Raw genomic sequence first — 27,106 nt, 5'->3', positions numbered from 1 at the left:
TGTGACTTGGAGGGGAACTTGGAGGCGGTGGTGTTCCCATGCGCCTGCTGCCCTTGTCTTTCTAGGTGGTAGAGGTCACAGGTTTGGGAGGTGCTGCCGAAGAAGCCGTGGCGAGTTGCTGCAGTGCATCTTGTAGATGGTACACACTGCAGCCACGGTGCGCCGGTGGTGGAGGGAGTGAATGTTTAAGGTGGTGGCTGGGGTACCAATCAAGCGGGCTGCTTTGTCCTGGATGGTGTCGAGCTTCTTGAGTGTTGTTGGAGCTGCACTCATCCAGGCAAGTGGAGAGTATTCCATCACACTCCTGACTTGTGCCTTGTAGATGGTGGAAAGGCTTTGGGGAGTCAGGAGGTGAGACACTCGCCGCAGAATATCCAGCCTCTGACCTGCTCTTGTTGCCACAGTATTTATGTGGCTGGTCCAGTTAAGTTCCTGGTCAATGGTGACCCCAGGATGTTGATGGTGGGGGATTCGGCAATGGTAATGCCGTTGAATATCATGTGGAGGTGGCTAGACCCTCACTTGTTGGAGATAGTCATTGCCTGGCACTTGTGTGGTGTGAATGTTACTTGCAACTTATCAGCCCAAGCCTGAATGTAGTCCAGGTCTTGTTGTATGCGGGCATGGACTGCTTCATTATCTGAGGAGTTGCGAATGGCACTGAACACTGTGCAGTCATCAGCGAACATCCCCACTTCTGACCTTATGATGGAGGGAAGGACATTTATGAAGCAGCTGAAGATGGTTGGGCCTAGGACATTGCCCTGAGGAACTCCTGCAGCGATGTCCTGGGGCTGTGATGATTGACCTCCAACAACCACAACCATCTTCCTTTGTGCTAGGTATGACTCCAGCCAGTGGAGAGTTTTCCCCCTGATTCCCAATGACTTCAGTTTTACTAGGGCTCCTTGATGCCATACTCAGTCAACTGCTGCCTTGATGTCACGGGCAGTCACTCTCACCTCACCTCTGGAATTTAGCTCTTTTGTCCATGTTTGGACCAAGGCTGGAATGAGGTCTGGAGCCGAGTGGTCCTGGCGGAACCCAAGCTGAGCATCGGTGAGCAGGTTATTGGTGAGTAAGTCCCTCTTGACAGCACTATCGGCAACACCTTCCATCACTGCTGATTATTGAGAGTAGGCTGATGGGGCGGTAATTGGCCGGATTGGATTTGTCCTACTTTTTGTGGACAGGACATACTTGGGCAGTTTTCCACATTGTCGGATAGATGCCAGTGTTGTAGCTGTACTGGAACAGCTTAGCTAGAGGCGCGGCTGGTTCTGGAGCACAAGTCTTCAGGACGACAGCCGGGATGTTGTCAGGGCCCATAGTCTTTGCTGTATCCAGTGCGCTCAGCTGTTTCTTGATATCACGTGGAATGAATTGAATTGGCTGATGACTGGCTTCTGTGATGGTGGGGACCTCAAGAGGAGGCCAAAATGGATCATCCACTCGGCACTTCTGGCTGAAGAAGGTTGCAAACACTTCAGCCTTGTCTTTTGCGCTCACGTGCTGGGCTCCGCCATCATTGAGGATGGGGATGTTCATGGAGCCTCCTCCTCCAGTTAGTTGTTTAATTGTCCACCACCATTCACGACTGACTGTGGCAGGACTGCAGAGCTTTGATCTGATCCATTGATTGTGGGATCGCTTAACCCTGGCTATAGCATGCTGCTTCCGCTGTTTAGCATGCATGTGGTCCTGTGTTGCAGCTTCCCCAGGTTGGCACCTCATTTTTAGGTATGCCTGGTGCTGTTCTTGGCATGCTCTTCTACACTCCTCATTGAACCAGGGTTGGTCCCCTGGCTTGATGGTAATGGTAGAGTGAGGGATATGCTGGGCCATGAGGTTACAGATTGTGGTGGAATACAATTCTTCTGACCCACAGCACCTCATAGATGCCCAGTTTTGAGCTGCTAGATCTGTTCTGAATCTATCCCATTTAGCATGGTGGTAGTGCCACACAACACGATGGAGGGTGTCCTCAGTGTGAAGGATTGTTGTGGAAACCCAACTGCTTCACCAATAGGAATAATGAGAAGGAAACTTGCCTTCCTTACCCGGTGTGGCCTATTCGAAAAAGAGCAGGGGAGTTAACCACAGTGTCCTGGCCAATATTTATCGCTCAATTAACATCACTGAAACAGATGATCACATTGCTGTTTGTGGGAGCTTTCTGTGCGCAAATTGGCTGCCACATTTCCTACATTGCAACAATGACTATACTTCAAAAAGTACTTCATTGGCTGTAAGGCCCATTGGGACTTAAAAAGCAGTATTTCAATGCAAGTTCTTTCTTTCTGTACATGACTCCAGTCCCACACCAACGAGGTTGACTCGTGACTGCCCTCTGAAGTGACCTAGCAAGCCACTCAGTTGTATCAAAACTGCTAGAAAGGAACAAAAAAAAGAATGAGCACTTGCACCACACGGACTGTAGCAGTTCAAGAAGAAGGCCCACCACCGCCTTCTCGAGGGCAACTAGGAATGGACAAGAAATGCCAGCCTTGCCAGCGGCGCCTACATCCAAGAATTCATTTTGTAAAATTTTAGATCCAAATGTCAACGCCAAACACTTGAAGTTCGAACAGGAGAGCAAAGTTCATCTGCTTCTGCATTCCCCTGAAAATGCACCCCAATCGTAACCTCAGATAGCAGCAGTGGAACTGGGCACGTTGAAACATCAGGAAGATGTGCTAGGAATAGGCTTTCAATCACACATTCTTGGTCCCTGATGAGACAGGCTGCTGAGTTAGAGGCATTTAGTAATGGGAGTTGAACAAAATACTTCCAATTTAGTAAGTGTGTTGCATGATTGAATTTCAATAACATGCGCGTTTCAGCATCATCGCTGTCCAATGTTTCACCGTGCCCTGTCTCATTATTCTAGCTCAAGTTGTCTTTGACTAATGAATGAGTGATAACATGTATTTATTACTTTTAAGTAAACTGCACGGAAAATATTGCTTAGCTCTCTATTGGTCTTAGGTTAAAACTGGTCCTGCAGCTATCTACGGTATCAGATTATTGTGGCTATTAAGGAAAATTCTGTGTGATAGGAAACCTTTCCGGTGCATGTATTTAGCATAAAATAATCAATGTGGACAGCCTGTCACAACGATTTTTTTCAAAGTAAGAAATCCAGGATGTTGCCCACGGGTCTCAGTGTCTCTCTCTCTAACTCCTAACACAACAGCAGACTCCAATAATCAGTATCTCTGTGTACGTGCCGCTCACTGTTGTCCTGTTGTGCTATCAATGCAGTATGGTTCATTCATGTCTGAACACAAAACGACAGCAGAGGCACGCACTCAGGATCCAGTGCATTCTGGTTATTGTACTTTCAACCTTCAATGATACAGACCAGAGTCACTGCAACATGATGCTGTCTTAGTAGCAGGCTCCTGGGATTAGAAACAAGGGGGGTGACATATCTTCTTTTAACGATTCTCCACAGTAACTAATAGTAACAAAATCATATTTGCTAGAAATGCACCTTTTGAAAGACATGCATTACAACATTTTGTTAGCAGGATGTTAACTAGGGAAAATAAGAGATCTTTTTTTTATTGAAAGAGCAATTTCATCCTCTCGGTTCTTGGTAAAATTAATATAAAGTGGAGCAACCGAATGGAGGATTACTTTTTCCTAAAGTACAAAATCTGAGGGAAATTCTTTGCTAAGCGTTTGTGTTGACTAGAAACTAGGTTTAGATTTTGAAACAGTATTTCACCTCAGACCCTTAACAGCCTTCAAAAAGAGGGGGTCAACACTGTCTTTTGTCTGGACTGAAGTCAAACCAGATTCTGAGGAGTGTTCTTTCCTGTTTGCATAACAAAATACTTTTTAGTGCAAAAAAGAAACGGGGGAAAGGTGACCTCTGATTGCTATCTGTAGTGAGTTTATAAATAAGAGTATAAAGAACACATTTACTTTTAAATACAAATAGCAAGCGTCAGCTTGACTCAGTGCTAGAGTTCGAGTAGGTCAGGGGTTGAAGGCTTAATCCAGAAATTTGAGCACATGATCCAGGCTAACATTTCAGTGCAGTACGAAGGGAGTGCCGCATCATTGCAGGTGCAATTAAACCGAGGAGGCCCTGTTCACCTGTTGAGGAGGATGTAAAAGATCCTGTGGCACGATTTAAAGAGGAGCTGGGAAGTTTTCCGAGTGCACTGGCTAACATTTATCCTTCAACTAACACTGCCAAAACAGACTGACTGCTGATTTATTCCACTGCTGTTTGTGGGACTTTGCTCTGCCCAAATTGGCTGCCATGTTTGCTTGTGAAACAACAATAAGTTCATTACAAAAAAAAGTAATTCATAGACTTCGGGACTGTTGTGTATGTAATATGTGTGCTACTTTGAACCTATGGACAGGACTGCACTACTTGTTGGGCGTAGTGATACGCAGTACCACTCCTGGCCATAGGGGTATAAATAGTACTGTGGGTACTGATCTCCCCTCAGTTCCCGCCTGTGGGCATGAAGTAAAGACCTATGTATAGTCCCTACCTCCAACCAGTAAAGACCTGTTTGAGTTATACGTTTAAGTCTTTGTGTTAATTGTTCAATACAATACACATACTTAACACTGGCGACGAGTCAGGTTCTTACCCTGCGGCAGTTGAAGAGAGGTTTCAAACATCACCACCCCACTAGAAGCGACAGGCTTTAGGACTCTGAAGCCTCCATCAGCGACTGAGCACTGGAGTGCAGCAAACATCCTGACAGCTTCCAGCGACTGACAGAAGTCTTTCTGCAGTTTCCTTGTTCAACCTAGGTGGTGGGGTAAGCCGTGCAGTGTTGGCTGCAAAGACAGGGCTGGGGAAGTTGGAGAAGATAAGGGCGATCGCAATCCCTGATAAGAGCCGCGGTGAAACGCGCGAGCGGGTGAGCCAGAGGCCGGGAGCCACTTCAAGTGCGAGGCGCAGCGCGGGCCAGCGATCGGAACCAAAGATAAGGGCCGCACTCGGGGGCTGAAGGGAGACGGCGTCGGGGGACGGGTGAAGACCGCCAAGCGCGGGAAAACCGCCATTTTGTGGGCGGAGGACGACGGCAAGAGCGGGAAGCCGCCATCTTTGATAACAAGTAAACAAAATAAAATCTGAGAAATTGCAAATCTACAATGCCTAAACACGGGAATATTAGCACCTTTGATAGTGACCTCGAAGATTGGGCCATATATGTTGAAAGAGTAAAAAATTATTGTAAGGCCAATAAAATTCATGACCAAGATAAAGCTCTAACATTATTAAATTTAATGGGTGCGAAGACATACGGGCAATTGAAACACCTGTTATCACCAGATGAACCGGCGGATAAGACGTTCGATGAGATTGTTACTGTCCTGAAAGATCATCTAAACCCCACGTCGCTGATGCTAGCGGAACGATTTAAATTTTACGACAGAAGGCAGCTACAGCATGAAAGCAATGCTGATTATTTGCTGGAATTGCGTAAATTAGCGAAATATTGCCAGTTTGGAACGGGACTGACAGAGGCACTTCGAGACAAATTTGTGTGTGGTTTATTTAAACAGGATACACAAAAGCGACTGCTAGAGGAGAATGAGCTGACGCTTGAGAAGGCGGTCACTATGGCAGCAGCACACGAAGCCGCAGCGAGAGGCACGGCAGTAATGCAGCTACGGTCACCGGAGCTCAGTGCACACAAATTGGGTGTGAGTTCTGGCAAATGTTATCGTTGTGGAAAGACAACGCATGATCAGAACCCGTGTTGGTTTAAAAACCAAGAATGTAGAACTTGTGGTAGGCTTGGACATATAGCTAGAGTATGCAGGTCAGGGAAGAAGACCAGCAACAAGAAGTCACCGCAAGGAAAATACGCAAAGGTACACAAGGTGACCGAACAGGAGTCCGATTCAGACGCTAGCAGTAATGAACTGGCTAGCTTAAGCTGTAATGAACTGGCTAGCTTAAGAGTACTCAACGCTGGTAAGGGTGCAGATCTCCAGACAATTTGGGTCACTCTTCAGATAGAAGGAGTCCAAGTAAAATGGAATTGGACACTGGATCGGCATTGACGGTCATAAATAAGAAAGATTACGGAAAGTTATTCCAACATATTCCCCTACAGGATACGGGGATTATATTGAAAACATACACGGGGCAAAGAGTGTACCCCATCGGGAAAATAGAGGTTGCAGTGGTCCACAAGGGCGAAGACAGTCAAATAATGGACTTATATGTGATATCTGAAGGAGGTTCTCCACTACTAGGACGGGAGTGGATTAGGAAAATGAATATGGACTGGCATTTCCTACAAACAATAACGAGTGAGAACTCGGTGAAGATAGTCGGCCCAGACTCTGGAACGGATGATGGTAAGCCCAACTCAAAAGACAAAGTTTCAGCACAGAATTCCACTGAGCAACAACAACATAGTTTAACTGTGGATTCTGAGTCTGGCAAGTCTACTGATGTGCCCATTTCTGAGGGACACCGGGCTCGAACTCAACTCCATTTCAAACTACAACAGCAATTAGAACAAATGCTTCGCCGTTGTGAGCAAGAGTTGAATGCAACGAAAGAGTTCTTTGATATAGAGTTGGAGAATCTGGAAAGACAACAGAAGCAGCTGATGGAGAAAATGGAGCAGGAGCACACAAAACGTCTGATGTCAGAGGAGTTAACGGTCAGCCAGCTCCTGCATATGCTGAAGGACAGGACTCTGAAATGGGAAAAACTTGAACACGAACTTCAATATTCAAACGAAAGGGGTTCGGAGCTCTCAAAGGTTATTGGAAGAGCTGAGGTGGCAACACAGACTGAGATGACTGCAACAGAGCAGCCCTTGGATGCCAAAAGTACGCTGACTCACGTCAACGTAGAACAACAGACCGCTGAAACAGCTGCTCCGGTAGAGGGATTGAATAGTCCGATCAATCAATCTCCAAAAGAAGTTGAAGTAGTAAAATCTCAAATGAGGTCATTAGTAAACGACTTGCTGAAAGCCCAGAAAAAGCTGGATGAAGAGGTACGCATGAAGAAGTCTCTTCAGGAAAGATGTCTGGACTTGGAACAAAAGCTGGCTAACGCCCAGCTGGGTATGGAGGAAATAGAAGACCCTCTCGCTGGCCTAGATCAGGACGACACCGAATATTACTATGTCCTGTCCTGCCCAACTTGTAACTTCGACTCCCACCATACAGAAATCATGGAGGAGCACCGAAAGTCTACGGAACATCGGGAGAAGGTGGCTCTACTACGGAAAAAGGAGGGAGAGAAGGAGGAACTGCGCATGCAGCTGGCAGCTGACAGTGGAGCCCAGAGAGTCTCCAAGAAGCAGAAAAGGAAAAGTCGAAACAGAAGATGACCCATCTGAACCATTATTACCTCTACCAGATCACACACGTGGTCCCTCCGAACGGAGCCAATTCAGTTCGGAAGTTCAAACTGTTAAATCCATGGAAGGACTATTGAATGAGTCACTCCAGCAACGTGAACCGACTCCACCACAGAGATTGAATCTGTGAACTGTTTTCCGCAGAGACTGAATCTGTGATCTGTTTTGACATGAAGTTATCTATGTATCTATGTTATTCTGTTATGTAAACCTGAAGTTATATATGTATATATGTTATTACGTTATGTTAAATGGGGAGATGACTGTAAAGCTAGGAAGGGAGGAATGTTGTGTATGTAATATGTGTGCTACTTTGAACCTATGGACAGGACTGCACTACTTGTTGGGCGTAGTGATACGCAGTACCACTCCTGGCCATAGGGGTATAAATAGTACTGTGGGTACTGATCTCCCCTCAGTTCCCGCCTGTGGGCATGAAGTAAAGACCTATGTATAGTCCCTACCTCCAACCAGTAAAGACCTGTTTGAGTTATACGTTTAAGTCTTTGTGTTAATTGTTCAATACAATACACATACTTAACAGGGACATCCTGAGAATGTGAAAGGCACTCTATAAATATAAGTTCTTTCCTTTTTAAATAGACAAGAGAGGACATTTCCCCACCCTCATTCATAACCAATGTGAGAAATTGAATTGTTCTTGTTTTCAATGATTGATACCTGATTCATATCTGAATTTCCACTACACTACACTGATCTCAATTGCATGTCGAAAATCTTTTTGCCAGAGATTGCGAGGTCTTTGTGGGCAGCTTTCTTCGGGGCCAGGGGCGAATGCCTTTGCTTCACTGCTGACCGCAGTTTACAGGCCAATACTCCATCTCTTAGCATTTAACTGTTATGGTATCTTATGAAAGTCATCAGGCTCTGTTCCGATATCATGTTTCAGAGACTCTTCCTGAAACCCTGCTTTCCAAAACTGCAGGTTTTCACCAAGGAGAAAGTTCCAAAACAAATCCAGTCAATATCTTTAAATCAGCCAGAGTTCATTCCTTCTGTGCGCCCTGTAGCATAGCGTCATTCTCTTGACACGTGTATAAATGGCATATTTATGGGAACACCACCACCTCCAAGTTGCCCTCCAAGTCACACATCATCCTGACTTGGAAGTATATCGCTGATCCTTCACCGTCACTGGGTCAAAATCCTGGAACTCCCTCCCTAACAGCACTGTGGGAGTACCTTCACCACAAGGACTGCAGCAGTTCAAGAAGGCCTTCTCAAGGGCAATTAGGGATGGGCAATAAATGCTGGCCTTGCCAGCGATGCCCACGTCTCATAAGCGAATAAAAAAAATGCGTTCAATTAATTTTCAATTAAAACGATTTTAAAAAATAGGAGAGAACCCAAATTATTATTATATTGTACTGTGCTGGTATTTTATGAACAGGAATGGATCATGTAATGTATGTACCTTTAAGGGGGGAACTACTTTGTACAGCTCATGTATACTGTAGTACCGGCAGTGGCCACACCTGCCTATAACGTTGAGTAGTAATCTGTACAGTTCAGTTGCAGTCTGAGCCACGTTGAGTAAACACCTATTGTACCGTTCTCCGCAGTCTGTGTCTTATTATACACGGACGTAACATTGGCGACGAGGCAGGTTCGAACCTGCCTGCAACTCTGCATCTCCTCCCGGGGATTCGTTCCTGGAGATCAGTGGATTGGAGTTCAAGGCCAGAGACTCGGGCGTCGACCACGGGCAACCGCCCAGTCATCCAGCAGAGACTCGAGAATTGCGGGGGAGGCTGTCGAGAGCCAGGCTTGGCTTTCCAGTCGAGGTGGTCCAGCGAAACGGGCTGGCAACAGGTAGTGCGCAGACCCTTCCCGGACAGCGGCGGGCTAGAGCCCGACCGAGCGGCACAGCAAAGGGCCGAGCAGCGTCGACGGGAGAGAGAGAGAGAGGGCAGAGCGCACAGGGCACAGCCGGTGTTCAGGGGCCGAGCAGCGTCAGAGAGAGGGAGGGAGAAGCGCGCGAAACCTACAGAGCGCCGCCATTGCCACGAGAACCGCCGGGAGTGGCGTCGGAAGCAGCGGGGGAGGAAGGAAAGTGCAGGAGACGCCATTTTAAGCCATTGGGAGACGCCATTTTAAACCACACCCAAAATGCCGAAGAGTGGCAGTATCACCACATTTGACAATGAAGTCGAAGATTGGACTACATATGTCGAATGAATAGAGGTGTACTGCAAGGCAAATAGGGTGTCAGATGACGAGAAAGCGTCGGTATTGTTGAATTTAATGGATGCAAAGATGTATGGTTTATTGTGAAATCTAGTAACCCCAACGAAGCCAATGGAAAAGAGTTTTGAAGACATAGTAACGATACTACAGGAACATTTAAACCCCACACCGCTGCTGATAGCAGAAAGATTCAAGTTTCACAAACGGAACCAGCATAAGGATGAAAGCAATGCTGATTATTTAACAGAACTGCGCAAACTATCGAAACACTGCCAGTTTGGAGCGGGACTGGCAGATACCTTAAGGGACAAGTTTGTGTGTGGGCTTCAAAGTGAAGGAACCCAGAAATGGCTTTTATCTGAAAAGGACCTGACGCTGGAAAAGGCTTTCAGCATTGCGGTATCATATGAAGCAGCAGCACGGGGCGCTGCAGAGATACAACAGAGGCCGCAAGAATATGGCACAAACAAAATGTCATATGGAACAGAGAAGTGCTATCGCTGCGGCAGAACAACACACGACCATAATGATTGCTGGTTCAAAGACAAAGTGTGCAGACAGTGTGGAAAAGTAAGACACATAGCACGAGTCTGCAGGTCGGGAAAGAAAACCAGCAATAAGAAACCGACCAAAGGAAAGTACCAGAAGGTACATAAGATGACGGAGAATAGTTCAGACGAACAAAAGAGTGATAACGACTCCGAAAGCAGGGAACTGAGTTGTCTGAAGCTACATAATGTGATCACAACGGAGGATCACCGAACCATTTGGGTCACTCTCAAGATAGCAGGAGTCCAGGTAAAAATGGAATTGGACACAGGATCAGCCCTAACAGTCATAAACAGACGGGACTACAAGTGGCTATTCTCACACATACCCTTAAGAGACACAAAAATTATTTTGAAGACGTACGCAGGGCAAAAAGTCTACCCCAAAGGAAAAATAAGGGTGACCGTTATATATAACGGTAAGGAAACACCAAAACTAGACCTGTATGTATTGCAAGATGGAGGACCACCATTACTGGGACGTGAATGGATCCGGAAAATACAACTGGATTGGCATTCCATACAGGCACTGACTGTGGCTGACAAAAAGGATGACGACGTCACACCTGGGCAACTGTCAAAGATCCTAACTGACGCGAAAGAAGTGTTCCAGCAAGGACTCGGAACACTAAAAGGCATGACAGCAATGATTAAAATTGAAGAAAACGCAAGCCCAAAATTTTTTAAGGCCAGACCGGTACCTTATCCGATCGGCCCAGCCGTCGAAGCAGAGCTGGAGAGTCTGGAATGTTCAGGTGTACTGTCCAAGGTAGACTACACCCATCGTCCCTGTGATGAAAAAGTCGTTGAGCAGCACGCCTGGGGAACCAAAGAAGGTTCGCACCTGTGGGGACTTTAAGGTAACAGTGAACCCGGTCCTTCACACCGTACAATATCCACTTCCGCGGATTGAAGATATTTTCGCCTCGCTATCTGGAGGGAAACGCTTCACTAAGATTGATCTGGCCCAGGCGTATCTGCAAATGGAGGTAGAAGAAGTGATGCGCTATCAATTACTCATAAAAGACTGAGAGTTAGAAGAGTAACTAAAGGCTTTTATTAACAACAGAATGGAGGTCTGCCTCGAGTGGTCGACCGGTCCAGGATACAAAGGGCTGGGGAGCAGTCACCTTTATACTAGGACCTGTGGGAGGAGTCAGCCGAGGCATGTCCAGGCATGTACACAGTGGAATACAAACAGGACAAACAGGAATACAAACAGTGGTTTACCACAAGAAGCATCAAAAAAATACCTCACAATCAACACCCATAAAGGTCTCTACCAATACAACCGGCTGGTATTCGGGGTAGCATCAGCTCCGGCTATTTGGCAGAGGGCAATGGAACAAGTCCTGCAAGGGATCCCAGGGACCCAGTGTTATTTGGACGACATCTTGGTCACAGGCGAAAATGACAGTGATCACCTTGCCAACCTGGAGCAGGTGCTCACTAGATTGCAGGAATATGGGCTCCGAGCTAACCGCCCCAAATGCGAGTTTTTTAGAAAACAAATCTTGTATTGTGGCCACGTTATCGATAAAGAGGGGTTACATAAGTCCCCAGAGAAGATTGAGGCAGTAGTCAAGGCTCCAGCACCGGAAAATGTGTCACAACTGAGGTCGTTCCTCGGGCTGGTAAACTACTACCATAAGTTCTTGCCAAATTTCTCTACAATACTACACCCACTGAACACCCTACTGCAAACTGGGGTGCCATGGAAGTGGAGTGACGAATGTAGACGAGCTTTCCAGAAGAGCAAAACACTAATCACATCGAAAGAGCTTTTGGCCCATTACAACCCAGCATTACCAATTCGGTTGGCATATGATGCGTCACCCTACGGCATTGGAGCGGTGCTGTCGCACAAATTCTCGGATGGCTCAGAGAGGCCAATAGCCTTTGCGTCACGATCACTAACCTCAGCCGAGCGTAACTACGCCCAGATTGACAGGGAGGCCCTCAGCCTAGTGTGGGGAGTGAAAAAGTTCAATCACTATCTGCACGGGCAGAAATTCACCTTGCTGACTGATCACCAGCCTCTTATCTCCATTTTTAATCCGAAGAAGGGCGTTCCGGTGATGACTGCGCAACGACTACAAAGATGGTCACTTTTTCTAGGGGCGCACCGCTATGAGATTGAATATAAGGGCACGAAACAGCATGGAAATGCTGATGGGCTATCACGCCTGCCACTGCCTACTGCGGAGGAAGCACCAGCAGTGGATCCTGTCGAAATATTCCATTCGACTATAGTTAAATACCTACCGGTAACTAACGCTTGTATCGAAAAGGAAACCCGAAATGACCCGACACTGTCTCGGGTATATGATTTGACGGTGAAGGGATGGCCAGCACATGGCGACTCACTGTTGCCAGCATTCTCGACAAGGAGAGAACAGCTGTCAGTGTGCCAGGGGACCTTGATGTGTGGATCCCGAGTGGTAATTCCACCCAAGTTAAGGGATAGAGTGCTCAATGAGCTTCATGAGGGTCATCTGGGAGGGGTAAAAATGAAAAGCCTAGCCAGGGCTTATGTGTGGTGGCCGGGAATCGATAAACAAATCGAGGACCTGATCAAGAGCTGCTCAGGATGCCAGAAAGTCCAAAATGCACCACCACAGGCCCCTCTACACCCATGGGAGTGGCCCTCATCTCCATGGCAACGGGTGCATATTGATTTTGCTGGTCCATTCATGCACTCAATGTTTTTACTAGCCGTGGATGCGCACTCGAAATGGCCTGAGGTCATCAAAATGTCCTCCACCACCACGGAGAAAACTATTGCAGTCCTGCGGACCATTTTTGCCAGGAATGGCTTGCCAGAACAGATTTGCTCTGACAACGGACCACAGTTTGTGTCCGAAGAGTTCTGGAGGTTCTTGAAAAAGAATGGGGTAAGGCATTACACATCCGCCCCGTATCATCCAGCCACAAATGGATTGGCTGAGAGGTTCGTACAAACCTTTAAGAAGGCAATAAAGGCTATGTACAATGACAACATTCCGCTGCAGCACAAGGTGGACAATTTCCTGTTCGCCTACCGGAATGCGACACATGCAGTCACCAACCAGGCCCCAGCTATGATGTTCTTTAACCGAAGGTTAAGATCTCACCTGGATTTGCTCAGACCAAACGTACGAAGAGATGTTGTGAGTAAGCAATTCTAGCACATCCATGAGAAGCCAACAAGGAGCTTCAATATAGGGCAACCAGTCTTGGCCCACGACTACCGAACAGAAAAATGGCAGCCAGGAACGATATGCACACGGCAGGGCCCACTAATGTACACAGTGGACGTTGGGGAGAGCATCGTGAGACGCCATGCTGACCAGATCCTAGAGTCACAGGAACAAGTCAACCCCATGCCTCGCCCATACGTACCTGGTGATGAACCCGACGTACAGGTAGCATCTACCCCAGAAACAGTAGCATCGGAAGCTGATGAACCAACCGACGACAGGGGGCCAGAATCGCCTCCGCACCAAGAGCAAGACACTCGGGAAAGGTGCTATCCAGAAAGGATCAGGAAGCCTCCCCAAAGACTGAATTTATAAATAGACTATTTTCAGCTAATGTTGCATGTGAAAAATGTTAATTGTAATTAGTTTGATATTTAATTGTTAAATGAGTGTTATGGTACTGTTAATCTAAACGGGGAGGAATTGTAATGTATATACCTTTAAGGGGGGAACTACTTTCTACAGCTCATGTATACTGTAGTACCGGCAGTGACCACACCTGTATATAACGTTGAGTAGTAATCTGTACAGTTCAGTTGCAGTCTGAGCCACGTTGAGTAAACATCGTTTGTACCGTTCTCCGCAGTCTGTGTCTGATTATACACGGACGTAACACATCATGCTTCCAGCACAGGCTAACCGGATAGCAAGCAGTTAAGATGAATGTTCATACTGTACATAACGGACAGATGGAGGAAGAATATGTGATAGATCAGGTTTGTTTTCAGCCACTGAGATGTTATCTGTGGGCTCCTGTTTCAAACTGAAATCTTTGTGGATTTGTATCTCTAGAAGCTGAACCACCACTGAACAGCTAATATAGAAAGAGCAACGTCTTAAACCTTCTTTTCTATCTAACTTGAGTGGAAAAGAATTTATGGAACATGTCTAACTGGAAATTATACTTGTTGGCGCTGGTTTATGTGCCCAGTAAATGAAAAGTATACATAGATTCAAATTACAACTCTTAAATTGGAATCTAAATAACTCGACCACAGTTCAAATTCCAACCTTGAGTGGAAGGTTTTCCAGTCTCGGAAGGAATATTTAAGAGGTTGAGGTTGCCTCTCAAGGCAGCTCCTGGTACGTCAATCCACAAGTATTACTCTTCCCTGCAAGATAGATCGTACTCTTACCTAAATGAGCTGGACAGCGAGGTGGAGGGAAGATGGGGAAAGAAAATATTAAGAAAAACAGTAATACTGTTGTCAAAATGCTACCGATAAAGTCTTGACAATCATTCTCAAACAGAACTGTTGTTGAGTATTTTTTCATCTGTGGTAGAAGGGTCCAGTTTTGTATTTTGCTTTCAGCACTGATGTGCAAGAGGTTTTGGGGGAAATATTGGGTTGATTTGCACCTCTCGTTAGCACCCCACGCAAATGCCCTAGTGCCCGGGCGCAGCGCCGCTAACGCCTCCCGCGAAATTCAGCAGGAGGTTAGCGGTGGCGGTAGCCCCCCGTGGCGCTGCGCCCCGGCCGCAAACTTCGGTTGCGCCCCCCCGACCTATCGCCAGACGATATGCCCGACAGGATAAGGGTGACGCTTTTGCAGCCGTGGCGGCACTACTTAAAGGGCAGGTGTCGGGCGGCCATTTTCTTTGGGCCGACTGCCAGCACCTGCCCCCTTACCCTTTTTTCTTCAGGGTGCCGGCCACGATCGCTCAGCCCGGCACTCCTCTTGAGTGCCGGGCTGTTTTCCGGGCACCCCGCTCCTCGGTGGTCCAGCAGAGCCCTGGTGCGCACAGCGCTAGGCCCCACCCCTTTAATCAGGGGAGGGAGGTCTGCAATGACGCGGCGCTACGTGCCGACACGCGTGGTGCTGTTGCACGTAATGCTGCGAAGTTCAGTTGTAGCGGCCCAGGAAGGAGGTGGAGCGCTTCCAGTAGCACCCCGCCTCCTGCTTGGGGCGCTACAACGGAATTTCAGGCGAAGGGGGCGCTTATTTTTTCGCAGGGCGACACTGAATTTTTCCCCCTTCATGCCAACAGAAGTAATTACTGAAACAAATCTATTTTAATCTTCTTCTTTGGGACTTGAACCTTGCTACATATCACTTTTAAAGGAAATATTCAATACCACAAGATACAATATAAAGCTTTTAAATAAGTCAAATACATGTTGTACTTGCGGTCAAAATGAAAAAAGGAAATGGAACTGCATTAAAAAAAAATTTTTTTACTTCATTTCAAGTATGTTATTGTGATTCACACATGGGAGGAGGTACATTTGGAAGCCGCCCTGAGGCCTGGTTTTCTGCTCTTGATTCGCTGTGGCATTTGTTTTTTCATTCATGGTCACAACACATAAAATCAACCTGGTTTTCTGAGCCTTACTCCAGACATGCCACTCTGGGCTATTTTAGCAGGACTTTCTAGGTCAGCCGTAGAAATGCTGCTTAACGCTGATTCACATGTTTGCTTTTTACTACGAGCAGATTCATTACTGCACGGTCAGCTAAGCAGACCATAGTGAAAAATAATCTTTAAACAGCGCAGGGCCATGTTTCAAATTAAATCCATTTTCTGACTGCTTTGTCGGTTTATCATGGACATGAATCTTCTCTTTTTTTTTTGTCAGTCTGGCCTGCCAGCCTCAGCAAACGACTTTTAATTTTAATTTCGCAGTTGATGCCAGGATTGTGTTTCAGTGTGGGGAGGGGGTGGGGGCGGAAGGGAAAAGCCTTTTCACTATTTTCTTTTGTTCATATGACATATACGGGGACAAAAAGGCCTCAATTTTTTATGCGCACATTACATGTGGATGATAACACTGTCCTCCGCTCAAGTTGCTATTTTATGTCTATTTTGCATTCGGTTCATGTCATTATATGGATAATTAAATTATTGATTAATGAGATCACACTATTTAGGGGTTGGAGAATAGCCAACTGCACAAGTGGCTTGACCTGGAGTGTACCTGCTGTCTTGTACACATGGGTGCATGTGTATGTGTACTGATATTGGCCTAGAAATTCAGTATCGCCACTTTTGGGGCGGTAAAGTCGGGCGGCCGCTAAAGTTTGCGCCCGGCGCAAAGTCGAGCCCCCTTCGCCGATATTCAGTTGCATCGCCCTAAGAAGTTGCTGCTGCGCTAAAACAGGCGATGCACGACTATCATTAGGCGCTAAGCCGGCAGCCCGGGGCGCTAACACCGGAAGTTGGGCGCAGGGCAGGTGCAGCGAGCTGCTGATTGCCGGCAGACACTCTGGCTCCGGTGAGCTCTTAAAGGGGGAGGGTGGATTTGTTTTTTTGACAGGCCGAGACTAGTGTATTTGTGTTTTTGGGGAGGGCTTCTCTCCATCACTTTGTTGTTGTTCCTCCTCCTCCTCCTCCCAAAGAAGGAGTGTTGCAAAACGGCTGCCTTTTCTACTGCAGGAGTGCCCTTTAATTTGCGCTCCCCGCGGCCCGCCTCGGCTGTGTACCGTTCCACTTCACAGTCGTTCGGGCCGCCAGGCGCACAATGGGGCGGCGCGAGTGAAGTTCCGGTTCCAGGCGCACAAAGGGCGTTGCACGACGAAATGACGTCATGATCTGCGCGCGATGAGCGCGCGCAATGACTTTGCGCCGGCGCTAAATGCCTACTGAAGTTGGGGCGAGGCGCAGATCGCGCTGCGCCCGGGCGGGCGCTAAGCGCCTAGCGCTCGAGATCTACTCCTCCTAAGGTGCTAACGGCTGGCGCAGCCAACTGAATTTCTAGGCCAATGGGCCCCAAGTGCCCAGTCCCCTAAGTGTATCCCGGGCTGTCAACATTCTTCAGAGCTACTCCAAGGTTCGTATGGTCAGTTTGAACTGATTTTCTTTCATCCTTCTCCTCTCACAGACAGAACCTCGCCCATCGGTGTTATTTTTCTATCAAATGATGCAGCAAAATATCTTGGTTTCTCAGTGCAGTCTGTGTTCCTTTGGTGCTTTGTTTGTGCTGTGACACAGAGCTATCACTTTACCGTCATAAACAGCCCCGTTACTTCACTCATCGGTGCCATGATCTTGCAATGATCAGAAAAAGACATACATGATGAAGGGGTCAAATAACCCTGAAGTAGCCCTTAAATTTCTGAACAATACCCTTCAAAGAACCCACACGCAAAATATTAGCAAATACTAATAAACTGCTGGTTCAGGACTGAGGTGTTACATTGTCGGGCACCATTCATGCTGCTCTATGTATTGCTACACAGTGTAGTGGGGGTCCCAAGGTAGATAAAACCAGCCCCAAAATGATGCAAAGAGAGATGGCTTAACTGAATTAACTATTTCAAGCATTTTTAATTAAGAAACCAAAATTGTACAATACAACAGGGGCATACATAAGGTTCTGTATTTTTGCTGAAACATCAATGTTTTAAGAAGCAACGTTTAATGCAATGTAGCTTGTTTTGAATTGTTGCCAGAAAAAAAATCAAGATCATGTGATCTGCCAGTTGCAATATACATAACCTGGCAATCAGTGCACTTCAAATCTGAAATGGATAGGTAAATCAAGAAGCTGTTAATGGGATATATATATGTTATATGTTGTGTCAGCTGTGGCTCAGTGGGTAGTACACTCGCCTCTGGGTCAGAAGGTTGTGGGTTCAAGTCCCACTCCAGGGACTTGAGCACATAAAGCAAGACTGACAATCCAGTGCAGTGCTGAGGGAGTGCCGCACTGTTGGAGGTGCTGCACTATCAGATGAGATGTTAAACTGAGGCCCTGTCTGCTCTCTCAGGTGGACGTAAAAGATCCCATGGCACTATTTCGAAGAAGAGCACGGGAGTTATACCCGGTGTCCTGGCCAATATCTATCCCTCAATCAACATCACTAAAAGAGATTACCTGGTCATCATCACATTGTCGTTTGTGGGAGCTTGCTGTGTGCAAATTGGCTGCCGCATTTCCTACATTACAACAGTGACTACACTCCAAAAGTATTTCATTGACTGTAAAGTGCTTTGAGATGTCCGGTGGTCATGAAAGGCGCTATATAAAAGCAAGTCTTTCTTTTATGTCTTGAATCTTCAGTTAGTATCGCAGAGTTTTTTTTAGTACATTTCAGCTCATCAAATGTAAAGTGGAGGCCAGGGGAAGAATGTGGCACCACTGCCCTGATGCTGTTACTTTTCCTCGACAACTGAAGCTCTGTACTTCAACCTTTATCTGCACACTGCAAAGAACGCTAACTGCCAGAGTTCATTAAAGAGTGCAGCAGCTGCACAGAATACCAAACATGTTCGACAGATTTTTCATCGCAGTATCCATTAAAATACCAGCGTAGGGGGATAGCCTCCAACTTGGCTTCATTTGGGAGAATCGTGCAGATCTGACACTCGACTCCAAAAATGATGGCTGTTACGTGAAAATATGCAACAAAAAAAATGCCATTTTATAATTCGAGTGCTCGTTTAAAAAAACTTACGGTTTGATCGAACCAAACATCAGTGTTCCAGTACTATTGTTGGTTGTTAAGGTCAACTTTTCCAACGCAAACTGTGTCTTAAATGTGCGAAATGACAGACAGCGATAACTCAGTCAGCTACAATGGCTTCTTGTGGGAGAGAGTTAACTCCCACTACATAAAGGCAGCCTATGTTACCAAGTTGTGATGGGAAACACTGAAATTGTATGTTCAATTGCAGCTGCCTCCTCCCAGTTACATCCATCAGAATATGATAAAAAAAATCCCAGGGGCTAGCTCAACAAACCTTTCTATATTATCACGATTTACAAGCCGCAGAGGATGGGCGGGGTGGGTGGGGAGAGGAGGAAAGGAAATAGATAATGCAGCAAAATAGGAATCTTAATGTCAAAATATCTCACAAGGTTGGAAGTGTGATACTCCCCCAAAACAAAACAGGTTCTCTTTCTGACTGTACGATTTTGAATTGAGACGCAGTGCACGCGCAAGAAACATTAAACAGAATGGATACTGTGTCAGAAAAAGTGTGTCAAGCACAGATTCCAAAGTCTTGGATTTATTTGCAGCTGTAAGGAAAAGCCTCTTGCATCTTGTACAACATTTCAGCAGAAATGAAACCTGATACTGGACCACTAGAGCAGTAATTGTATTTTGGGCCGTGAAGCTGGTAGTCTTCCAGCTGGTTGGTCTCGGGCTCTTGGTCTGGCTGTTTGTCAAAGACATGTTGTAGCTTTTGTACAGATGTGAGCTGAAAGAGGAACTGGTTCCACTGCCAAAAGTGATTTGCCAGGCAAGGCTTACCACTGTTCTCCTCTCGGAGAGTAATCAGACACCAGTCTTAAAACAAGGTTGCACAATTATCCATCTTGCATAATGTGGCTCACACACAGCAAATGGTTGTCCACTGTGCTACTATTCCTTGAGACTTTGTTCTTGGCACAGCATTTATTATTTACTAGCTGGGGGAGCCCGGCTTTGCCAGGGCTGTTTTGGGCCGGGCGGTTTAAATCGAGTCCCAGGCTTCGGGGCCTGTTTGTCTGTCCCTGTGTGAATCTGCTGCCGGGTAACGTTTTAAATCGAGTCCCAGGCTTTGGGGCCTGTCTCTGTGTCCCTTTGTGACTCTGCTGCCGGGCAACATTTCTACTTTTTAATAACTTCAAAGATGAAAGTGAAAGTACTTATAAAACGTTTTTGGTAAATGTGATGTTATTTTTAAAAGAGATACTAACTTTTTAGAAGCTGGATTAGCAGATTTTGAGCTGGAAGTAGTGAAGCAATGGCTGCCCGATGCCTGAGTTGAAAAGCATTAGTCCCACCCACAGGCGCAGTGATTGGCCAACCATCAGGCGACTGAACTGTAGGATTGGTCAATCGTGACGGCACAGGATTGGTCGACCTTGACGTCAGTCAATCAATGCTATTAGCAGATAATGAGTTTAATTTTGAAGGTTTTTTGCATAACGCTGCGAACAATTTTAGTCCGACCGAAAAGTAAATATGCTTATGACGGTTCTGGAATCGTCAGCTTTCTTTCGACGTAACGCACGTGTAGGTACACTCTATAACTTTCGAGTTTATTCAAGACAGACAGACAGACGGAATGACAGACAGAAGTATCCTATAGACTAGCTGAAGTGCCCGGCGGTGCCGAGGCTTTTTCGAGGGCATGTTGTTGTTGGAAGAGAGAGAGAGAGAGAGCGACTGGGGGGGGGGGGGGGAGGGAGAAGAGAGAGAGAGAGCGCGACTGGGGGGGAAGAGAGAGAGCGACTGGGGGGTAGAGAGAGAGCGACGGGGGGAAGAGAGAGAGCGACTGGGGGGAAGAGAGCGGGTGGGGGGAAGAGAGCGGGGGGGAAGGGAGGGCGGGGGGGAAGGGGCGGGGGGGAAGGGAGGGCGGGGGGGAAGGGGCGGGGGGGAAGGGAGGGGGGAAGGGAAGGGAGGGGGGAAAGGGGCGGGGAGGGAGGGGGGAAGGGGTGGGGGGGAAAGGGGCGGGGGGAAGGGAGGGGGCGGGGGGGGAAGGGAAGGGAGGGGGAAGGGAAGGGAGGGGGGAAAGGGGCGGGGGGGAAGGGAAGGGAGGGGGGAAAGGGGCGGGGGGAAGGGAAGGGAGGGGGGGAAAGGGGCAGGGGGGAAGGGAAGGGAGGGGGGAAAGGGGCGGGGGAAGGGACGGGGGAAGGGAGGGGGGAAGGGGGGCGGGGGGGAAGGGAGGGGGGAAGGGGGGAAGGGAGGGAGGGGGGAAGGGACGGGGGAAGGGAGGGGGGAAGGGGGGGGCGGGGGGGAAGGGGCGGGGGGGAGAAGGGGGCGGCGGGGGGGCGGGAAGGGGAAGGGGGGCGGGGGGGCCCAGGCCGAGAGCCCCGCTCTCCGAGCCCCGCCCCCCCCGGCCGAGAGACCCGCTCTCCGAGCCCCGCCCCCCCCCCCGGCCGAGCCCGACTGCGGCTCTGAGAGACGGCCGGCGGCCGAGCCCCGCCCACCCCCGGCCGAGCCCGATTGCGGCTCCGAGAGACGGCCGGCGGCCGAGCCACGCCCCCCCACCGGCCGAGGCCGATTGCGGCTCTGAGAGACAGCCGGCGGCCGAGCCCCGCCCCCGCCCCGCTGAGCCCGATTGCGGCTCTGAGAGACGGCCGGCGGCCAAGCCCCGCCCCCCCCGCCGAGCGCGGAACAGAGACGCCGCGTCTCACCTGCTCCTGCTGCGCGCGCACCCTGACCCTCGTGGCTGACGCCGTTGCCCTGGGTAACGTGACACGGCGGGGGGGGGGGGTTGGCGAGGAGCTTAGCAGAAGTGCAATCACCTAGCTCGGGCCTGGCTGGGCAAGAAAGGCGCAGGCTTTCAGGCCTAAGAAAAAAACGGGGAAAGGTAGGAAAAAGAATGTTCAGGTTAGGTTTACAAATGAGTGATTTTTTTAAAAACAATTTAATAAATTCAATTTTATTTTGGTGGAAATGTATATTTGAAAAGAAAGACGCAGAAAGCAGGAAAAAGAATGGAAGCAAGATGGCGGCGACTCACCTCGGTTCAGAACGATAAGGCCCGGCCACACACGCACCGATTGGCCCGGCGGCACACGCCAGCAACCCGGCGTACGATTGGTCGAGCTCGAGGTCACTCTGTCGCTAATGAGCGGATAATGAGATGCTAATGAGCGGAATGTTGAAGGTTTTTGGGATACCGCGGGCGCGATTTTAGCCCGGCCGAAACGTAAATACGCTTAAAACCGTCTCGGAAGCGTAAGCTTTCTTTGGAGGTAACGCGCGCATAGGTACGCCCTGTAACTTTCGAGCGCATACCCAACAGACGCACACGCGATGACAGACAGAATGACAGAATGACAGACAGGATGACAGACAGAAGTACCGATTTATATATATACTAGCTGGAGTGCCCGGCGGTGCCGAGGCTTTTTCGAGGGAATGTTGTTGTTGGAAGAGAGAGAGAGCGCGACTGGGGGGAAGGGAGCGAGCGACTGGGGGGAAGAGAGGGGAGGGAGGGGGGGAGGGGGAGGGGGAGGGGAGGGGAGGGCGGGGAAGGGAGGGAGGAAGGGAGGGGGGAAGGGAGGGGGGGGGAGGGGAGGGGGAGGGGAGGGGGGGAGGGAGGGGGAGGGAGGGAGGAAGGGAGGGGGTAGGGCGGGGGGGGAAAGGGAGGGCGGGGGGGAGGGGGCGGCGGGGGGGGAAAGGGAGGGCGGGGGGGGCGGGAAGGGAGGGCGGGGGGGGGAGGGTGGGGGGGGCCCCCCCGAGGGTCGCGGCCCCCCCCAAGGGTCGCGCCCCCCGCCCGAGGGTCGCGGCCCCCCCCCCCGAGGTGAAGACCGCCGATTGCGCACGCAGCAGGAGCTGAGATGCGGCGTCTCTCTCTGGCTCGGCTGGCGGGCCCAGTTGCCAGGTTAACCGTGACGCTGACCAAGCCCCACCCCCGGGCCGAGCCAGAGAGAGAGAGACGCCGCGTCTCAGCTGCTCCTGCTGCGCGCGCGGCCCCCCCCGAGGGTCGCGGCCCCCCCCCGAGGGTCGCGGCCCCCCCCCCCCCCGAGGGTCGCGGCCCCCCACCCCCGAGGGTCGCGGCCCCCCCGAGGGTTGCGGCCCCCCCCCGAGGGTCACGACCCCCCCCCCCCCCCGCCCGAGGTGAAGACCGCCGATTGCGGCTGTGCGAGACGGCCGGCCGGGGTTGCCAAGGTAACGCTTGACGCTCAGCAAGCCCCGCCCCCCGGCCGAGCCAGAGAGAGATGCCGCGTCTCAGCCCCTGCTGCGCGCACACCCTAGCGGCGCTGGGCTGAGGCTCGGCCCTCCAGCCTTCGAGTGGGGCCGGGAGGTGCCTAGCTCGGGCGTGTGTGCGGAGGAGACGCCGAGGCTTCTAGGCCTACCTGGAAAAACGGGGAAAGGTAGGAAAATTAATGCGATTAGATAAGTTAATTACTTTCTAAATCATTTTTTTTTAAAACAATATGTGTTTTAAAAGCAACGTTTTTTTTTAAGCCGCAGAAAGCGGGAAAAAGAAAGGAAAAGTTTGGAATCAAGATGGCGGCGACTCACCTCGGTTCAGAAGGATAAGGCCCGGCCACACGCGCACCAATTGGCCCGGCGGCACACGCCAGCAACCCGGCGTACGATTGGTCGAGCTCGAGGTCACTCTGTCGCTAATGAGCGGATAATGAGATGCTAATGAGCGGAACGTTGAAGGTTTTTGGGATACCGCGGGCGGGATTTTAGCCCGGCCGAAACGTAAATACGCTTAAAACCGTCTCGGAAGCGTAAGCTTTCTTTGGAGGTAACGCGCGCGTAGGTACGCCCTGTAACTTTCGAGCACATAGCCCGACAGACGCACAGGCGATGACAGACAGAATGACAGACAGACAGACAGACAGATGTACCGATTTATATATATAGATAGATAGAATAGATGTAACTATGCTGGTTTTAAACTTTCTTCTCCATTTCTATGTCTCTCAAAGTGTGCAAAAGGATGAAATCCTTAGGCTGTAATACCTGAAGGCATGGAAATATTTCCTTAACTCTACGGGGTCGATTTTAACCCTACCCGCAAGGTACAAACCATGTAGGAGACTTTAGGAAGGATGTCAAGGCCTTAGAGAGGGTGCAGAGGAGATTTACTGGAATGGGACTAGGGATTGGGACTTGAGTTACATGGAGAGACTGGAGAAGCTGGGGTTGTCCTCCTTAGAGCAGAGAAGGCTAAGGGGAGATTTAATAGAGGTGTTCAAAATCATGAAGGATTTTGATAGAGTAAATAAGGAGAAACTGTTTCCAGTGGCAGAGGGCTGGTAATCAGAAGACACAGATTTAAGGTAATTGGCAAAAGAACCAGAGGCGAAATGAGGAGATTTTTTTAATGTAGCGAGTTGTTATGATCTGGAATGCACTACCTGAAAGTGTGGTGGAAGCAGATTCAGTAATAACTTTCAAAAAGGAATTGGATAAATACTTGAAAGGGAAAAAAATTGCAGGGCTGTGGGGAAAGAGCGGGGATGGGACTAATTGGACAGCTCTTTCAAAGAACCAGCACAGGCATAATGGGCCAAATGGCCTCTCTCTGTGCTGTATCATTCTATGATTCTATGAGGAGGGCAACTAAACCTAAGCAGGTTAGTTATCTGCTTGGAAGTTGCCCATTTCCGCCCCCCGTGATTGGATTGGACTGGTGGCACTTAAATGTGGCCCAGTGGTTAAAATCACTGAAGAACTCCTGCTGCCATTGACGGATGGGAAATTAATTCCCTGGAGAGGTTTCCCACCAGAAACCTGCTCTAAGCTAGAGTCCCCTCTAAGATTGAATTTAACACATTTAACCTTAAGGGGGCTCAAAACACAGTCCCTTTCCCACTGTTTACTTCAATATTTTAAGCCCTATTTGAAACGTAAATGAGCCATTGTTTACGTGAATATTTTAAGCCCTATTTGAAAAGGAATTGAGAAAATGTTACAAGAAATTAAATTCAAATTCTTCAGTCACCTCATTTGTCATGTTATTTTGGAAGTGGAAACCCCCTTTGAGAAAATTGCCCTCTGGTTGAGAACTGGCTGCTTTTTGACGATTGGAGTGTCGGAGCTGTAAAGATGACTTGGTTCTATCACAGGACTCATGTATTTAAAGCATCAAACAGACCTGTAGGAGGAGTTATCTTATATAATAGCAAAATACTGCGGATGCTGGAAATCTGAAATAACAACAGAAATTGCTGGAAACACTCAGCAGGCCAGGCAGCATCCGTGGAGAGAGAAACAGAGTTAACGTTTCAGGTCTGGGACCCTTCATCAGAACTGGAAAAAGCTGGAGATGTAACAGATATTAAGCAGGTGCAGAGACAGGGGGGGTGGTTTGGGAGGGGAGGAAGGAATAGAAAGAACACCCTGTACTTTTGTAAGAGGCAGGAAAGATAAAATGTTGCAAATGGGAATGGCAAAAATCATACTGCATGAAAAATGGGGGCAGAGATAATTATCTGAAATTGTTGAACTCAATGTTGAGTCCAGAAGGCTGCAAAGTGCCTAATCGAAAGATGAGGTGCTGTTCCTCGAGCTTAAGTTGAGCTTCATTGGAACAATGTAATAGGCCGAGGACAGAGAGATCAGAGTGGGAGTGAAGCGGTGAATTAAAGTGACAGGCGACCGGAAGCTCAGGGTCACCCTTACGGACTGAACGGAGGTGTTCCGCAAAGCGGTCGCCCAATCTGCGTTTGGTCTCCCCAATGTAGAGGAGACCACATCGTGAGCAGCGAATACAGTATATTAAATTGCAAGAAGTACAAGTAAATTGCTGTTTCACCTGGAAGGGGTGTTTGGGGCCCTGGACAGTGGGAAGGGAGGAGATAAAAGGGCATGTGTTGCATCTCCTGCGCTTGCACGGGAAGGTGCCAGGTGAAGGAGAAGGGGTGTTGGGGGTGATTGAGGAGTGGACCAGGGTGTCGCGGAGGGAGCGGTCCCTTCGGAATGCTGAAAGGGGAGGTGAGGGGAAGATGTGTTTGGTGGTGGGATCACGTTGGAGGTGGCGGAAATGGCGGAGGATGATCCGTTGAATGTGGAGGCTGGTGGGGTGAAAGGTGAGGACAAGGGGAACCCTATCGTGGTTCTGGGAGGGAGGGGAAGGGGTGAGAGCAGAAGTGCGGGAAATAGAACGGACACGGTCAAGGGCCGTGTCAACCACGGTAGAGGGGAATCCTCGGTTGAGGAAAAAGGAAGACATGTCGGAAGCACTAGTATGGAAGGTGGCATCGTCAGAACAGACGAGGCGGAGACGGAGAAACTGGGAGAATGGAATAGAGTCCTTACAGGAAGTGGGGTGGGAGGAAGTGTAGTCCAGGTAGCTGTGGGAGTCAGTGGGCTTGTAGTGGATGTTTGTTGAAAGCCGATCGCCAGAAATGGAGACGGAGAAGTCGAGGAATGGAAGAAAAGAGTCAGAGATGGACCGTGTGAAGGTGAGGGAAGGGTGGAAATTGGAAGTAAAGTGAATGAACTTATCTAGTTCAGGGCAAGAGCAGGAAACGGCACCAATACAGTCATCGATGTACCGGAAAAAGAGGTGAGGGAGGGGACCTGAGGAGGACTGGAACAAAGAGTGTTCCACATATCCCATGAAAAGGCAGGCATAGCTAGGGCCCATGCGGGTTCCGATAGCAACACCTTTAAGGCTATTGATTTCCTGCTTACAAATTACAACATTTACCAATTAGAATTAACTTCGAAATCTTTGCGTATCTTGTCAGCAGTAATAGGGAAATTAAGATAATCATGTATCATTATTATTGACACCAACCGAGCTATTGGGCTGAATTTTAACATCCAAAAAGGGGTGGGTTGGGGTCCGGTCAGATGTTAAAATTTTGAAAATATGAAACCCGCCTCCAACCCACCCACTTCCAGGTTTAACGGAGGCGGGACAAGGGGCGGGTAGCCAACCTGCTCCCAGGAGGCGGGTTGGCAATTTAATTATTTTAACGAAGTTGGTAGCCTCTGATTTAACCTGCTTTGCCGGTTTTACAGTGGCTGGCCAGGTTTCTCAGGCCTCAAGGAACCCAGGGACAGCTGAAAGGAGGCGAGGGCATCTTTGGGGCGAAGGTAAGTGCCTCTACAGCACTGCCTGTGGGTCAGGAGGAGCAGGAGGGCTTCAGCTCTGCCCCTCAAACTCTCCCCCCACCCACCCCCATACAAAGACTCCCGGGCATCGCTCCCCCCTGCCCCCAACACCCCACCTCCGGGGTCGGGGATAGGCCCTTCCTCCGGGATTGGGGATTGGACCCACCCGGGGTCGGGGATCGGACCCCCCCCCCCCACACCTCCCCAGTTTGGGGATCGAACCTATCTGCTCCTGCAGCCTCCTCCAACTGGAAGCCAAACCTGTCAATCAGGC

The 27,106-nt window shown here is 49.0% G+C and overlaps 1 protein-coding gene across 1 annotated transcript in view; it reads right to left on the bottom strand.

Annotated features, from left to right (window-relative positions):
• Positions 1-27,106, bottom strand: part of LOC147101799 (multiple epidermal growth factor-like domains protein 9) — a 388,208-nt gene that overhangs the window by 241,961 nt on the left and 119,141 nt on the right. The window lies entirely within an intron of this gene.

Source organism: Somniosus microcephalus, chromosome 23 (genome assembly GCF_052327205.1).
Source record: "Somniosus microcephalus isolate GS21.2 chromosome 23, FLI_Smic_1.0, whole genome shotgun sequence".
Classification (NCBI taxonomy): Eukaryota; Metazoa; Chordata; class Chondrichthyes; order Squaliformes; family Somniosidae; genus Somniosus; species Somniosus microcephalus.
This window is presented reverse-complemented; position numbering and strand designations above follow the sequence as displayed.